At 41.8% G+C, this 17,744-nt stretch overlaps 1 protein-coding gene and 1 long non-coding RNA gene across 3 annotated transcripts in view; both read right to left on the bottom strand.

Moving 5' to 3' along the window:
- Window positions 1–17,744, bottom strand: part of LOC119503249 (poliovirus receptor homolog) — a 360,163-nt gene that overhangs the window by 231,760 nt on the left and 110,659 nt on the right. The gene's annotated exons all lie outside the window — the stretch shown is intronic.
- Window positions 13,091–16,416, bottom strand: LOC119503250. Its single transcript, XR_005210284.1, has 3 exons — window positions 16,251–16,416; window positions 15,316–15,365; window positions 13,091–13,303 (listed from the first exon to the last, which is right to left on the bottom strand). It is a non-coding gene; the product is annotated as an uncharacterized LOC119503250 (long non-coding RNA).

Raw genomic sequence — 17,744 nt, forward strand, 5'->3', positions numbered from 1 at the left:
CTGTGTCAATCATAATCAGCTGGGATTTTATTGCTAAATTATTATACTTGAGTTATGCATCTTCTATAGTAGGACTATAATACTCCAATAATATTCACACTGGAACATCCTAGGGTTAAGGTTGTGTGTTTAGTGTTAATAGTTAATGTTCTTTCCTGTGTTATTTGTAGCCTATAGTCGGGTATCATTCAGGTTTTAGGATGCTCCGACATATGATACAGAGACACGTTCTGAGTTTCTACAGTGAATAAAGATACCAGGAGATATTGGGTTTGGGGGTCCTCCTTCAAGAAAATCTGAAGGATTCTGACGTAAAACTGCAATTTTACATCATTTTGGACCATTATTATTATTACTAGTAAAATGATAATTTTATTATTTACACATATCACAGCCTTTGTCTGAACATTTAATTGTGTTTGCCCAAAAAGAGCAGATTCATAACACTTTTAAATAAAGTTTTATTAATTATATTTGTTCACAAATAAAAAAAAGTTATGATGAACAGTCCACTAATTATTTTACAAAAAAAGGACGTGAACATTCTATTGATGAATTACAACACCACCGTTCTCATCGTTCTACCGACAGCTTGTGAGAAGTGCCGGTACGACCAAGGAGTAAAATGAAGAAGTGCCGTGTAGCGGCCGACTTCGAGCACCGGATTCGACCAAATTGGTCACATGGATCTCAAATGCATTCTAGCAAAAAGTTAGCCCAAAAATCAACTACGTCCAATACTTCTGGGAAAGCTTTGGAGGTGACAGGAAAGCCCATTTTAAAATATCATTAATATTAACCATAGCATTTACTTATATGTACTAAAATGTATTGCTATTCAAGACCTTGGAAAATGTTTTTCCCAAAGCTGTCATGAAGACTGTTACGGGTTCCGCAGGTTTAAAACTAATCAGAGTGGTAGGTCTTCTAGCATTAACTATCTTTGCAGGTTTCCCAGCAGCTGGGGTTGGCCTGCCTCCCTCCCTCTTTCGTGTGATGTCACTGCTGTGTCCACCTCTCTGCGGCCTGTGGTGGAAACCGGTCGAATCAGTTAAAACAGGCCCAGAGATGAACGACATGGGTGGCTGTGATTACACTTGATCAGTCCACCTCGTTGCTTCTTTGTTTGATGGTAACTTCAGTATAGAAGCATTAGTGATTTGGTTGGACCTGGGCTAGGGAGTAGTAGTATTTTTAGCTCACATATTACTGTGATAGTTGTTAGTCTTTTCCTCTGTGTAGATGCACTCGTTAAAGAGCCGGCTGCCTCTCGTGTGTTCTGGTTATTAGTGTTGAGCGTAGTTAAAGTACAGTTTGATTTCTTGTTTATAGTTTGTTGTTTGCCAGCTCAGCTGTGATCTTAATTTCTAGTTTGCAGTCGTTTTTTTTTTATTAAGTTATTGATTTCGGCGCCTTCAGAAGCCCGTTCCTAATTTATATTTTATATCAACACACTTGTGTTTGCTTTTGTTTGCTGCAACTTTGTTGTCTGATTGCCTGCAGCCTGTTTTTCTCATTTTGATTGTGCATTTAACAATAAACGGCTACTTTACGCCTGATACCATCGGCTCATGTTGCTTCCCTTACCCCTAGACCTTACTGGCATGTAACAAAGACTATAAGGAATAGTTAGACCTTTCCACTTCTCCTGCCAAACATCAGCAGCGTGTTAAACCAGCGTGTTAAACCAGCGTGTTAAACCAGCGTGTCGGTCAGTTTTTAGTCTCTGTGAGTTCAGAAAATGCTCAGCAGTAATGTAAAGCCTGATTTGGGGTTAAAGGACTAGAGCATGAAAAAGCATCCGGGTGGTCTTGTAAGTGATGTCTTACTTCATATCATGGTATTATATACAGTATATAGTTACATACTGAGTTATATATTTACACGTGGTTGTTTTTCTCCCATCATTCACAGCTCTCTCACCATGTCACATTTCTTTACAGTCTGTCACTGTCACAGCTTTTTAACTATTTCTGTCTCTTTCCCAGTCAGTCTTTATTCACCGCTGTCACTCTCATTTCTACTGACACTCTACAGTATATCCCTACTAGTCTTTTCTTTATTTTTATCCGTCTGTCCACAAGTCACTTTGAAACCTTTCTCTCGACACTTTCTTCTTTGTGTTTTTGCCGTTTCTCCCTCAGTTCTTTTTCATCGTGTCACTGTCTTTTTTTCTCCCTCTCTGTCACTCCTTGTTGCTTTTTCGCTGTCTGTCTCCGTCTCCTTCCTCCCCCATTTTTTTTATCTCTCCCTTTATGCCACTTCATTCCCATCATTTGTCTCGTTTGAGGCCTGCACCGCTGGTGTGTGTGTGTGTGTGTGTGTGTGTGTGTGCGCGTGTGTGTGTGTATGCGTGCATGGGATTGGTTGTGTGCCTAAGCTATATAAAAGCGGCATACTGAGAAAATTAAAAAGAGATTTAACGGTTTTTGTGTGACAGATGGAAAATGAAGTGTATGTTGGTGCGTAAAAACAAATTCTAAGTATTATTTGTGTGTGTGTGTGTGTGTGTGTGTGTGTGTGTGTGTGGGTGACGGAGACCAGTAGCAAGAGTGAGATAGCAATACGATGACCGAGGGAGAGGGAGTTATGTAGGGATTGAGCATGACAGAGTGTTAAGTGCTTACGCTGCTCTATGACCAATTCATGCGTGAGTGCAGGCATGCATGCACATATCAGAGTGACATACATGTGTGCTTGCATGTAGGTTACGGTATAATATGCATATGTCTGTGTGTTTGTGTGTGTGTTTGTGTGTGTATTAAATCACGTGACACAAACAGATGTGAGTCCAGCTCTTCAGTAACTACCTCTCACTGCCTCTTATCACAGTGCTTCTCCGGCAAAGCAAGCTGGGAAAAGCACGATATACATAAAAAAAAGTACAATGTGTTTTATTTTCAGTGTCTTTCAAATTGCCTTTTTACACACAGCACCGCAAAGTGTCAAATAAAAGCAGGTCGTTAAATAACGGCTGGCAGGAACACAAACAGGCTGATCTCTAACAAAGACAGGAAGAAAAGGAATAGAAAGTAGTACGATGGATCATTCAGCATAATGTATATTTATATTTCAACAACATCAGTTCCTTCAGTGCAACAACGTAGTCATGGAATAAACACCGCTCTGATTTTAATTTTCAAAAAGAAATATTGCAAATACTTTAATGTGAAACACGTGCAGGAAGTGTTGAGCTCCACTGAGTTCTGGAGAAATATATATCTTTAGCTGCTAAATGCTCAGATATGTTCACCAGCTAGTCTCTAACATCGTCTGTCTGTCGTTCTGTGCTGGGCGGGTAGTGTACAGTGGGCTTCCAGAGTTTTGTCAGCTGCCTGCTGCGGCCAGAATGAATGCTATTAGAGCGGGTGACAGTGAACCAAAACAGGAAGGTTGCAGATTGGAAGACCAAAGCAATGAGCTAAAACACGCTATTAAACTCTTACTGCGACAGGCTGCTCTCACGTATTGTGTTTGTAGCTTCTAACTACGAGAAGTACTGCACTCTAATTTGTACATACCCCTAGAAATCAATTTATGTATTCCACGCAATTGTCAACCAGGAAATAATAAAGAGCTGTGAACACCGCGTAGGGAGGAGGTCGGGGTGGATGGGTGGGTCTAAAAATACCGGACTTTCGCCCAGAAGACTGACGTTCGTGTCTCGTGTCAAACCAAAAGTCGATGTTCATTTATTTGTCGCGTAACTTACGTATTTAAGAAACACCACTTCAGGTGTTATTTTAAACCAAAGCACAATGTTTTCCCGACTAAGTAGTTTTGTTGCCTAATCCTAACCAAGACAATCTTTTCCTAAATCTAACTAAGTAGTTTTGTTGCCTAATCCTAATCAAGACAATCTTTTCCTAAATCTAACTAAGTAGTTTTGTTGCCTAATCCTAACCAAGACAATCTTTTCCTAAATCTAACTAAGTAGTTTTGTTGCCTAATCCTAATCAAGACAATCTTTTCCTAAACCTAACTAAGTAGTTTTATTGCCTAATCCTAATCAAGACAATCTTTTCCTAAATCTAACTAAGTAGTTTTGTTGCCAAATCCTAACCAAGTCCATATTTTCTTTAGCCAAACTAAGTAGCTTTCTTGCCTGAACCGAAGAAAGTTATTTCCTTTGAAGACGGAAGTTTATCTTGAAAAGACTATATGCATGTAACAAGCATAAATTGACACGTGCTGCTGGACATTCGTAGGAAAACGTACGAAAAAAGATATACGAACCGACTACGAGTAACAACTTTCACACATACAAGTAGTCACGGAATCCATTGCTACTATAAATATATTGCTTATGTCTGCATTTGAGATTAACAATTGTTTTCCTGGAATTTATACTAAGTAGTAATTAATTCTTTTATCTGCTTCACCTGGGGCGGCTGCGGCTCAGGAGGTAGAGAGGGTAATTGCAGGGCTGGTGGGTTCATGGCTCCTCCTGTCCACATGTTGAAGTGTCCTTGAGCAAGACACTGAAACCCCAAATTGCTCCAGGACAGCACCTGGAACTGCAGCTCTGTTGCCATCTGTGTGTGGCGGGTAATGGGTCAGAGGCGGATTGTTAAGCGCTTAAAAATGCACTATACTGTATGAGTGCAGTCCACTTGCCATTTAGCACCCCTCTGATTTGTAAATGTATGCACAAAAGGCACCTAAAAGCAGCCAACCTGAAACAAACGGTCCTGTTCAAGGACATTGTTATGTCTGGTCTGGCTTCTCACGGTGGTCTAATCACCAGAGCAGCCAGGAAATGCAGCTTCACTTGAGAAAAGTGAGTGTAATAATAGCCCCCGATCTTTAAACCCTCACCCGCTGATTACAGCGATACTCAAAGCTCTTAGATAACAGCGAGCGCATCAAAAGGATGGAGAGCAGGTTGCACACTCTCTGGGCAATTTGTCCACATTTAACAAGACAGGTAAATCACTGGATTCCTTTCAAGTTCTCCGCAAAATATAGAATTAACATCTTTGATGCGCGTGATAAATTATCCCAGGCAAGAGGGAAGGATGCCCACCGCCGCCACCGCCACCACAACCTCCCCCATCTACCAGCATGTCCGCGTTCGACTCGTCAAGTCTCCCGGAGAGCCAAAACATGACGCTAATTAGCTTCCAAAACAAAGTCCCTAGACCTCCGAGGAAGAGGTAACAAACTAGCACATCCCTGAGCACCAAGGTGGTTCATTCTTAGCAGCACATGGCTGACAGCATGTGGAACTGTATGTGTTTGCTTGTTTAAAGCTGCAGTTGGTAGCTTATTTGCTCAAACTGTTACTATATCCTGACAGTAGTATACATGAGACCAGGTTCCTCCGCCTCCTCTTAGTGTTCCTAACGGCACTGGCAAGACCCCACTGTGCCCAACGGAAAACAACCAATCAGAGCCGAGGAGTCTCTAACACAGCTGTCAATCAGCGCTTGTGAAGCTGGTGAACTCTGATGAAACGGTCAAACTAGGCAGCGCTGATCGAATCTGAATCTAGATTCTGTCACTGTAATGTTTATTTCCTGCCTAATGTTTTCAGAAACATCTTGTAGCGCACCGTTTAGCTGAGAAAGTTTGTGACCCGGCCGTCATGTCGAAAACAGTCGAGCCAAAACCAAGCACCGCCCACCGACTGGAGCGAACTTTCTAGTTTTGCGGTAACAGAAACTTGAACTTTGATCAGAGTTTGCGAGCATTTGAAATTATTCATTTAAAAGTCCCATATCGTGCTCATTTTCAGGTTCATACTTGTATTTTGTGTTTCTACTAGAACATATTTACATGCTGTATTGTTAAAAAACAACTTTATTGTCCTTTATTGCACCCTCCTGTCTGAAACGCTCCGTTTTAGTGCATTTCAGCGGAATTGCAACAGAATTGTGTTGCTAGGCAACAGTTTGGTTCCATGTTTACTTCCTGTCAGCTGATGTCATTCACATACACTGCAACAGGAAATAAACTGGGACCCATTTAGAATGTTTACGTTTAAAACTGTGAAATGGTCTAAATATTGTAGATTTGTGACATCACAAATGGACAGAAATCCTGACGGCTTGTTTCAAAAGCACAGTTTCTGAATACGGGCTGTGTGTATTATTCTGTAGATTAAGCATTTCGATACTTTCACAGTATTTATATAGAACTTAAACCTGCTTTATAATATAAAAGCCACGATAATGACACTTTTTAAAATATGGGACCTTTAAGCAAATAGGACAAAAAGTTATTTTTTTATCATAGTTACCAACTGCAGCTTTAAGGAGAAGACCAGCACTTTAATCACCACTGACATTAAAAACAGCAGTTAAATCTTCAGGGGCCATTAGCTAAAAACGCTAATCTGAACCCAAACGCTCGACGGTGAAAGTTTCCACCAACCGACAGCAAACACTTCAAAGGCGAGCTAGTCGTCGGGGGCTAACTAGGCAGCGATCTGTTATGCAGCGCTGCGTCGTGTTGACACCGAGGGCACACGCCTGCTTTGCTTTGAAAGGTGAGGAGCTAATAAGCCTTTTTCTCCCCCAACTGCAGCGCCGACACTCTGCAGCACCTCTCTGTGAAATCCCACAGATGCAGCCAATTAAAATTCACAGCGAGGCGGGGCGCGTGGTCACGCGGGATGTGGACGAGTTGCTGGACAAAATTCCTCTGTTGTGTCTGAGAGGGCTGTCGAACCACGATGCATAATCAATCAGCACTCCAAAAGAAAACCAGGCGTACCTGGAGGGGTTCAAAATGGGTAGAGCTGCACCGGGGAGAAGAGAACGGGAACAATCATCCTGTTTATTTGATTTGGATTGTAAAAGTGTTACTACATATCAATACTTAGTCATATAACTACTAATATGGATGGGCACAAGCAGGGGCGCCTTAATATTACTGGAGGCCCCGGGGCTACGGGCTACCCTTCGTCATTGCACACCAACAAATATTAAATGGAGCAGTAAAAAGAATATGAAACTCATCATTATAAGACAATAAGCCAAGACAAAGCTAAGTTATTGAGCCAAGTAGGCCTGTCTCTTTTCAGTTAAAAACCCGCAAACATCGCAGGCAAAGAACCTGTATATATTCAGGGTGGAGGTTTGGGGGTCTTCTCCCACAAAAATATGAAGGTTTTTGACCTAAAAATATGAAATTTTACATAAGTTTTGGACCATTATTATACTGTAGATAATGTCCAAAAAGCTTAAAAACAAAACTTGCTATAATAATTATTTTATTATTTACACATATCACAGCCTATCGTCTGCATATCTAATTCAGAAAACTTTGAAATACTGTTTCATTAATGGCAGTTCTTCTAGCCTATAGCCTGGAGACCCTGCTTGGCTTCCCAGCTCCAGACCTCCACACCCTCTACCTGCACACCTGAATCAGCCCTGAGCCGACAGTGAGGGCTGCTGAGTTGCATCAGTTGTGTTCAAAACATAACGTGATGTTATCATTGTTGTGTTATTGATTTATTTTCCACTGCTCGGGGCCGATAAACTGATGATGAACTCCGGTGAAACATTAACATTTATAACACAGTCAGCGACAGTCTTGTTGTAGTTATTCACTAACATTTAGTATGATGAACATGGTCTTACAGTATCGGTGTTTATCATCGCGCATTAGAAAACAACCAGTTCTACCCGGCAGTCTAACAGATTAATGTTTGATGATTCGCTCTCATCTCCAATATTATGTACAGATTTTGCAGGACGTGAAAAAGTATGGATAGATTACAGCGCCTCGCCCCCCCCCGCCCTCGTTCAACCCCCTTTAGCACCACTTCCCTGCACACTGGAATGATTTGCATTCAATGTACGAGTACAATTCAACACATTTTTTACATGAACTCTGAACGGATGCTCTCACCACACAATTAAATACATTAATAAACACCTTGCATTGACTTTTGGAAACCACAAACAACAACCACCTGCCCTACTGCGCTCTGTCTAAACCCACTACGGCCTCCTCCAGCTCTCTCAGCACACCTCTGCTCGGTCAGCGGTGATGAATGCTGCACCTTTCATTGAGATGTATGTAGCCACTGGACCCGAGCACAGGAACTGACAGACACACTCCCACACTCCTGCCACAGTAAGCAAAGAAAGAAATACAAGCGCACACGCAGCACTTCACACTTAAAAAGCCCAGCGGCATGCTCACACACACACATCAACATTAATAACCAATGCTACACCTACACTCACTTAAACTCTAACTCCAAAACACCTTTTTGTATAACCTCGCTCCGATGCACACACAGATGACCGTATGCTTGCACCAACACACACACACACACATCTGCACACTCAAGACAAGACAAATGAAGACTGCATCTCGTTTACCAGGCAGTGCAGACAGGCCTTTATAAAACATGCATGGCATGTATTCCCCGCCTATCTACCTTCACACACACACACACTCAAAACAATCCGAACACGGGCTGCAGAAAGTACCGATTTGTGCAGGGCTGGCATGCTCCATCATCTTTTGACAGGCAATTATTTTATCACGTCTCATACGTAAACACAGCGGCCAAAACATACACCCAGGCTAACGTACAGTCACGTCTGGTGTGCGCAACAACACGTTACAGTTCACATGGACGCGCGGGGTTAATAATTCAAAGCCCTGGTTAAGAGGGGAGCGCTCCCTCCTTATTAAATTATTGACAAGCAACATCTAGACTCTCTGCAGCCGACCGGAGGGATGGCCAGCAGGGAGGGAGGGGAGGAAGGAGAAGGAGGAGGACAAGACACATATGTAAGGGAGAGGAAGAGGGGGAGGGAGGGAAGTAGAAATGAAGAGTTAAACAAGAAGACAATGGGTTCATGTTATCATAGAAAGCAGGAGAACAGATATTAACCTTAAGTAAATACAGAAAGCCTTTAAATTGGGGTTGGAGGAATTTGGACAGAGAGAGAGAGACGGAGAGACGGAGTAATGGAGAGATGGAGAGATGGAGAGACGGAGAGATGGAGAGACGGAGAGATGGAGAGACGGAGAGATGGAGCTGCTCTGTAATGTATTTCTGCTTTATTTACCAGCCCGCCTGCCTTTCTGCCTCTTTGTTGCTAGGGGCTGCAGATCTGCTGGTTCACACCATACAGATAGAATACAGGAGTAGAACGGACACTCTCACAAAGAACGTACATGGCCGAGAAGTGAAAGTCATATGTTCGTAACCATTGCAACATCAAGAACCCAGCAGTAGAGCTACACCTCCGCCATTTTGGACTGAAAACTACTACCGGACACCAATAAAAACGTCCCAAAAGTGAAACTAAATTACTTCTATTATATTGTCACATTTAATGTCTTTACTAAAACAGCCTGTGTTGAACAAGAAAAATATGCATACTATTATAACTATTTACTTAACTTTTTGCCCGCCTGCTTCCCAGAGGAGCAGAGAGTGAGCGATGGACATTAAAAAAAAAACAGCACGCGTCAAGGACCTCCAAAATAGATGCACAATAGATCACAGACCATGGATGTATTAGTAAATGGCCTACAATCAATGTAAATTCTTCGCTAATACTACGTTAAATTCAGATTATTTCATTCTACTAGCACTGCTAGCTACTGGCCGATAGCCGGTCGTTTGGGAAGAGAGACGTTAATACATCCACCACGGTACAGGCTTACAGCATACAGCCCATGGGTGTATTATAAGATAATAAAAGTGATGAATTATAGCCAATATCTCCATTCTTACAGACACATACAGCTAGCAGGAAGCTGGCAGAGCCGGATATGTCACATAACAATTTAAATGAGGGCGAAGTTGATTTACCTCAAAAAAAATGATCCTCTGATTTACAGACGTCTCTTTACACATTCATGGCTATGGACTCATTGACATTTTCAGTCCAAAATGGCGGCAGCGCTATCGCAATGCCATCTAGCAGCTGTTGTCAAAAAAGCACTGGAGTTTCGCCTCTTTGCTTCTATACTCTTTGATTTCAAATCAACGTAGCAGGATGGTCAGAGCGGCGGTCATGTTTATGTGTACCGTTGCCATAGCGACCGTTGTAGCGGGCCAACTTCCGCACTGTGCGATATATCGCATATATGTATCTAATAAAACATTAGATTTTGACTTTGGATGACAGATGTTTCAAAAAACAAGTATTTTTGCTAAAGTTTGATTTTTTTATGTTTGGTAAAACCAAATTTCTTTGACTTTCAGTTGTTGTAGTGACACAATGGAGCACGTTTGTGCACAGCAGTCATAATCAAGACTAAAAATGAACATGGCACAATGAAAGTGTGAAAGTTCTGTTTCTATAGAGCACTGTCATTCTGTCTGGAGGGTTATTACATCATCATTTTTAGGCTTTGTGTGTTTCTTTGTGTTTGTTCGCCTTTGTTAAAGTGGCAGTAGGCAGTATATATTTTTGGCATCATTGGGCACAAATCCCATAATAACCTTTCAGCATATTGTAATTCAAGTGTTCTGAGAGAAAACTAGACTTCTGCTCCTCCTCATGGCTCTGTTTTCAGGCTTTAGAACATCTAGCCCATGACGGGAGACTTTGACCAATCACAGGTCATTTCATTGAGAGAGCGTTCCTATTGGCTGTGCTTCGGTCATGTGACCGGAACTTGGCGTTCCATCAAGATATCTCAACCTGATCTCAGCATGGCGGCCGGGTCACAAACTTTCTCATTTTCCAGCTAAACCGTGCACTACAAGATGATTCTGAGAACATCTGAGGACAGAAATAGGCATAAACGTAACAGAATATTGATTCATATTTGATCAGCGCTGCCTAGTTTGACCGTTTGGTCGGAAGTTCAGAGTGATTGACAGCCGGCACTCAGAGACGGCAGCTGCACAGCAGACCTCAGATCAGCTCTTTCTGCTTGTTTTCCTCCGGTCTGTGAAATCTTGCAGATGCCGTTAGGAGCACCGGAGGAAACAGAGGAACATGATTTTTTTTCAGGTTACCTGTTTCATGTTCTACTGTCATATAGCGACCGTTTTATAAAAATATTTTTTTTAATCATATTTGCTCCAATCTCGCCTACTTCAGCTTTAACTAGAATTACCGCCTCACGGTTGTATGTCTCCGCCAACCAGTGAAATCTCAGTTTACATCCATGTCTGTCCAATGTCATCACTTTATCCTGTTATAGACATTTGTGTGAAATTGTCATAATTAGCATATGAATTCTTGAGTTATAGCCAAAAACATGTTTTGTGACAGTGACAGTTTTGTCACAGTGACCCTTGACGTTTGACCACCAAAATCCAATCAGTTCATCGTTGAGTCCAAGCGGAGGTTTGTGCCATATTTGAAGTAATTCCCTTCAGGCGTTCCTGAGATACCGCGTTCATGAGAATGGGTCGTATGGACGGACGGATGACTTGAAAACATAACGAGCATAAACAAAGCATACAAATGAACATAACACATTGTAAGTGTGAAAATTCTGTTTCTTTTGAGCGCTGTCATTCTGTCTGGAGGGTTATTACTACTCATCTTTGTAGGCTCTGTGTGTTTCTTTGTGTTTGTTCACCTTTATTAAAAAGAGAGTATGAGCTCTTTCAGCAACACAAAGTATTAACGGGGTGAGTTTTTTTCATAACCCACTCACACCCTCTACGAGCACCTGAAAAGTGTTGGTGTGCTTGTTTTATTGATCCGTCTACCTCACACGCTGCCTGTGAAGCCATTAGGCTGATCTGAGAAGCCATTAGGCTGATCTGTGACAATGTCATTCACCAGCGTTGGATTATTTGTGCATGTCTCTGCTCCTTCCTGGTGCCCACGTTCACAGTCAGTGTGACCACGCTGCAGTACTTCTGCACATTCTGCATTTACATTCTCCCCAGAGACCTTTCACTCGCAGTTAGCCGCTGTTTACATCAAAGTCGGGGGAAATTCTTCCAAAAAGATGACTTATGCTTTCAGGCCATCACTGCTTAAGGACTGGATTTTAAAGTTTTTCTTAATACATTCTGCTGGAATTATGCATTTCTGGGCAGCTCTGCCTTTGGCTTCACACAGTTTCAAAAACACTGCTAAAACTACTTATGACACTTAAAAAGGGATGGTAGGTAGCATGAGTGCTAGGCTGTCAAATGAACTCTTTTAAGAGGATGAATACTCTATATTTTTCAGATACCAAAAGCAAAATTTCTGTCTTTTCCCATTATAGTATGTAAATAATCTACCATAGACTGATGCAACCTGATGGGCTGTTTACATTATATTCACCAGAAGTCCCATAAATCTGACAGCACAGAAAAAAGCTCAAAGATGTTTGCTCTGACTCAGCTGGGGAAGGAAAAGTTGAAGTTGGGTGAAATACTATTTACTCTTTATGGTTAATTATACAACGGAAAGTTCTGATCTTTGACTATGATTGGTTGAGCCGCATTCAAACCTGTTGTAAAATACTAAGGATTCACCGATACCGATACCAATATTGGGTCCGATACTGTGCTCATGTACTCGTACTCGCAAAACGACTCCGATACAAAGGCACCAATACCACTTTACGGCAGCGTGGCGTTAACTTCTCGTCACCATCTTTCGGGTCCTATCGCATGCGCTCACGCTCCACCTCCCCGAGGTTTCAGGCGAGACGGGCCGGTGGTCCGTCCGACCGCGAGGGGCACGCCGGCCCTTACTGTCATTGCGCCACGGGGTTTTGCTTGCACCCTCTGACTCGCGCGTGCTTTAGACTCCTTGGTCCGTGTTTCAAGACGGGTCGGGTCAGATATCGCCGCAGACCCCTGGCGCCTTTTACGTTGGCCGAGCCCCGCCCTGGGGGCACGACGCGGTTGGGGTGCCCTAAGGACAGACACTTTGTCCACGGCCCCGGGAAGCACCTTCGCCCCGAGCCTTTCCAAGCCGACCCAGAGCCGGTTGCGGCGCACCGCATTCGGGACTCCCCAGCCTGCCGTGTGTCGCTCACACCCTCCAGCTGGCTGTTAACGAGGGTCTTTTGGCACAGAGAAGTACTCGTATCGGCACTCGGTATCAGCAAGTACCCAAATGTAAGTACTAAAAAAGTGATATCAGTGCATCCATAATGCTAAATTAAATAATCACTATTTGGTTTGGTCCCCTGAAAGCAGATCTGCTATTTGGACAAAGAGTGCAAAGGGTAGCGGAAAGAAACTAGTCATATTTAATTAAACATGAACTGATGTTGTCTCCTAAAACGTTGAAGTTCAAGTTATCCAATAACTCATTCCCTGAAGGAGGAAGCTAAAAGTAAAATAACAGACTGCTCAGCTGTGCCTTTCAACATCCTCCTCGGCTGTCTGACAGAAGACAGCTCTCACACCTCCCTGCAACAAGTGTAATAAGAGAGGAGAACATCGAGGCAGATGAGAAGGACGTCAGACAGCAAGAAGGGGGACAGTAATGATTCTATCGAGATGTGTTGTGCAGAAAAAGAGAGCAAGACGGAGATGGTAGACGGAGAGAGAGTCGTTCCTTATTTCCACATGTCAGCGCCACAACTAGCAGCCACACCACCACAATTACATGTCAGCATCCACAGAGCCTCCCTGATTATAAAAACACCAACACCAAGCAAACATCCAGTCACTTAAACACACAGCACCTACAGCGCTGCTGCCACAGAGCTTTCAAAACCAAGATTCACTTCCTTCACAACTTGTATTTCTTCCATATATACAGAGAAAACTGAGATTGGGTTGTGCCTGGGAGTAAAGCTCTGCCTTAAAGTATCTGTAAATAAATAGACTTTTTTAAGGAAGAACATCATTAATTAATGGTAAATTGATAGTTAATTAAAATTAGTTAATAGTCATTTTACTGTTAACAAACAATGAAATGAAAATTAATAATGTTTAATAAATTCTATATTGTATCATAGCTGATAAGAGACGATAACAATTAGTAAGTAGTTAGTAGTAATTAGTAAAAAGAGAGTTCTTTAGTTTTGACTATTTCCTTTAAAGGTCCCATAATATGCTCATATTCAGGATCATACTTGTATTTTGTGTTTCTACTAGAACATGTTTACATGCTGTAATGTTAAAAACCCAATATTTTCCTCATACTGCCGGCCTGAATATACCTGTATTCACCCTCTCTGTCTTAAACGCTCCGTTTTAGCGCATTTCGACGGAATTGCAACAGAATTGCGACAGAATTGCGTTGCTAGGCAACAGCTTGGGTCCATGTATACTTCCTGTCAGCTGATGACATTCACATACACTTTAACCGGGAAGAAACTGGGACACATTTAGAATGTTTACGTTTAAAACCATGTAAAGGGTCTAAATATTGTATATTTGTGACATCACAAATGGGGAGAAATCCTGACGGCTTGTATCAAATGCAGAGTTTCTGAATACGGGCTGTGTGTATTTCCCTGTGGATTGAGTGTTTCCATACTTTCACAGTATTTATATAGGACTTAAGCCTGCTTTATAATATAAAAAAGCAAAACATATAATATAATATGGGACCTTTAAACAGTTGCATTGTTTGGGCAGACCTGCAAACTAAAATATTTCAGGAATTCTGTGAATCTGCATCAATTCACGTTACAAGATTAACAATATTCCTAGAGGGACTGGATAATAAAGCTGAACAAAAAATCCCAACGTCCTACAGTAAGCAAGTCTTAACATGCCAGAACCACAAAATGTTTTATTCCCACAGGGCATTTTCATTATGTGCTCCGTGACCTCATACGATTCAGTGACAATCACACCAAAACTCCCCCACACATGTGCTCTGAGACAAAGTCAGCAATGTTAACTCTACTAGTTTTACTAATTCTTGGTTGGTCAATAATCCACTCTAACAGGCTCAACGGCTCCACTCTGTGATATACAGTATATCAACCAAACTGCAAACCACTCCACGATTCCCCCGCTGAGCTGCACACACACACCACAACCCATAATTACAGGATGGCCACAGTAAGTCAGATCACCAAATCCCTGCATGGATTTCGAAACATTTGGGATAGGCATGAAAGCCTGTGTTTCCACTAATCCTATGTTTCAACATTCGCCATGGGATTTAGAGTGCTGTGTGTGTGTGTGTGTGAGTGTGCACTGTGGACCGCAGACAACGCGCCACTTCAGAGGACAAGAAGAGCAGCGACCATGGGCAGAGGGCCAGGCTACACAACACATTAATAATCCATCCAAAAACTCATTTTCCCACAGTCCCCTCTGGCAGGACATTACTTTTGTGAATGGCTTGTTTGTGTATACCGGGTATAGTTGGAATTTTATGTTTGTGAGAGCTCGTGAATATCCTCGTGCGTGTGTGTGTAGTCTAGATATTATGAATGTATTTGTACGTGCATGTGTACCTGTGTGTGTTACAGGCTTGCTCATGCAGCCAGGATGTCATGTGCCACAGCTGGAGAGAGAAATAAAGAGAGAGAGAGGATGTGTGAGAGAGGAAGTGTGACAGAGAGAGAGAGAGACATAAATCTTATGTGCAGAGGATTAATGTTGCGGTCTCAACAAAGGCTATTCTCCTTTTCCTGAATCAGGAGGTTAATCGTATTACCTGTGAAAGCGACGGGTAATAGTGCACAACGGTACCTCCGAAAAACAGGACAAGGAGAAATACAACAAGAGGTGTGTGTGTGTGTGTGTTTGATGTAAAAAGGGTGGGAGAGCAGATTCTGGACTGACAGCCACCCTTGGGCGCCAGCATGGACGACGAGGCGAAAGGAGAAGGACCAAGTGCGTTGCAAAAAAACAAACGAGACGTAGGACAGGAAAAGAAACAATAAAAAAGTAAGCTTGTCTCTCTCTACTTGTGACGGACTCCCGACTCCCGACTCCCCCTCACTTTAACCCACTGTGACCGAGTATAGACGTCTGTGCAGGAAGCCGACCCACAGCGGTCTGTGATGCTATTTAAAGTAAATATAATAGTAAGCATTTAATAGTAAGTACAGTCGTAAATCACATTTGAGTTTGACTTTCAAGCAGGCAACAGGAGTTTCTGTCCGGTCACACATCGTACAGTTAATTTAATTAAAAGTCGACTCCATCTGCGTTATTTTTCCGGGGTTTTCAAAATGGAAAACGAGCACTCAGCCGTTAGCTAAAAGCAGAGACGTAGGTTACCAAAGTAAGCTAATCAATAAGGTTCTGATTAATGTGAACTCTGATAGCATAAGTAGAGTCACCGTTAGCTATGCTATGTTTGGAAACAACTGAAAGGGTTAGTTTAGATTTTTTTTGAAGTGGGGTTGTATGTATAGTCTTGTGTTCTGCGAGGTAAAATGACTGTTTTTGTTCATGAAGTCTGGTGGCTTTGAAGAAAGCGATGTAACGGCTTCAGTTCCTCCGTCAGAAATGGCGGTCTGACGGCGATGTAAAGCGTCTCTGGACGGGAGCAGCAGAAAAACTTATTATAGCAACCTAAAAAAAAATCAATATCAGTTTAAATGTACGCTATATTGAGAATATTTACCTCGCCATCAGACATCCATTTCCAACGCAGAACTGTGCTCTCTTCAAAGCCACCGTACCAGACTCCATTCACAAAAACACTATTTTTACCTCGTAGAACAGGAGAGTTGTTGGTCTAGCGCTGCAGCGATCGATTAGTTTGTTTGTGTTATTTTGTGACTTTCGGATCCGAACTAACGCAGCTTCCACAGCAGTACATTGCTTAGCTTGCGTGCCGTTACTATGGATACGGATATATGTATATCTAAGTAGCAAAGTCATCATGCAGAAACCTACGTCAGGTCATGTGGGAAAACATGTTTTAGAGGGGCATGGGAAAATAGCATTTTGACACTACAGAATACATACTTTGACTTGAATTTGTTCGGATTTGAATACATAAGGAACACCACTGGAAAGCTACAAAATGACATAAAAACCTCAACAAAAAAACATAATAATAATCCCTCCCTAACTTTAATAACAGTTTATTTATCATACCGTATAGTCATCATATTGTAGAAAGTGAGATTCAAATCAAATATCAACATTCTTGTGTGGTGTGTTTCTTGTCTGTTCAGCCTGCAGCTCCTCCTACTCATGCTGTGTTCATAGAACGGGGGTTACAGAGCATAATCTTCCATTCCTTCTATTATTCCAAACAAACAGCTGCCTGAAAGTGTCATGCTGTCCACCTCTTGTACACAGAACATTTAAATATCTTTCTAAACCCTAAAGACCTTCCACATACCAGATGTTCAGAGAGAACAAAAAAAAAAGGATTTCATCAACTGGCGATAGGTTGAATTACTATTATATAAATGTTTCTATGAAAAGGTTTCAGATTATTATTACCTAATCCTGATTCTTTCCTCTCAACCGGAAGGGCCAATTTAAAGAAATGACCTGATTTCTCAAAAAAATAATCACTGACAGTCAGACTCAGGAGGAATGCGAGGTCACCGTGATTCATACATATTCATAAATAATATATAAAGATAAAAACAAGAAACATTGGCTGCTTTTACATATCGCATTAACATGACTGTGATTGTGTTAAGATCTGATGTAGCTCAATCACATCCTATACGTGCAAACACGCTGCTTTCACCTCCATGTTGTGCTTCATTCCAACCATCAAAACATTCTAAATGTTTACTTGTTATTATCATCAATAGCGGTTATTTGCATAAAAACACACAATTCAAATGATTAGGAAATAAAAGATTGTATTTTTATTCATGCTTTGATTAAAAAAATAAAACCTTGGCATTAGTAGTTCTAATTATATATGATAAGCTGCTTAGAGCTAGAGTTGAGCAGGAAGTTA

Source organism: Sebastes umbrosus, chromosome 15 (assembly GCF_015220745.1).
Source record: "Sebastes umbrosus isolate fSebUmb1 chromosome 15, fSebUmb1.pri, whole genome shotgun sequence".
NCBI lineage: Eukaryota > Metazoa > Chordata > Actinopteri > Perciformes > Sebastidae > Sebastes > Sebastes umbrosus.